Raw genomic sequence first — 400 nt, 5'->3', positions numbered from 1 at the left:
CTTATTGGTAACATTTCTCTTGTGTAGCATTTATTCATAAAATAAGTCTAGTTCATCCATACAGAAAATACCTTACAATAATTATTATGCTTTGTTATTTTTTCTGATTTTTTTATTTCACGTTTATACAAAAATCGTCAAAACACTGATCGGTGGGTATCTGGTACCAATAACTTATCAATTTGCGCCCGATTTACCTTGACGGAAAATAGTTGATCACGAAGCAAAAAGTGGGGGATTGTCTTACAGACCATTTGCTCCTCTGATGCATGTTCTGTGTACATGTGAGCAGCAAGCATGAGGGATTCAATGAGCTATTGAGTTATGGATGAGCGAGGTCGACTACTTGATCAGCATGGCCGATTCTGCTAATTCCAGTCTGCTCCATTCTCTTTCCTCA

Source organism: Penaeus monodon, chromosome 31 (genome assembly GCF_015228065.2).
Source record: "Penaeus monodon isolate SGIC_2016 chromosome 31, NSTDA_Pmon_1, whole genome shotgun sequence".
Lineage (NCBI taxonomy): Eukaryota > Metazoa > Arthropoda > Malacostraca > Decapoda > Penaeidae > Penaeus > Penaeus monodon.
Note: the sequence above shows the minus strand (reverse complement) of the source record.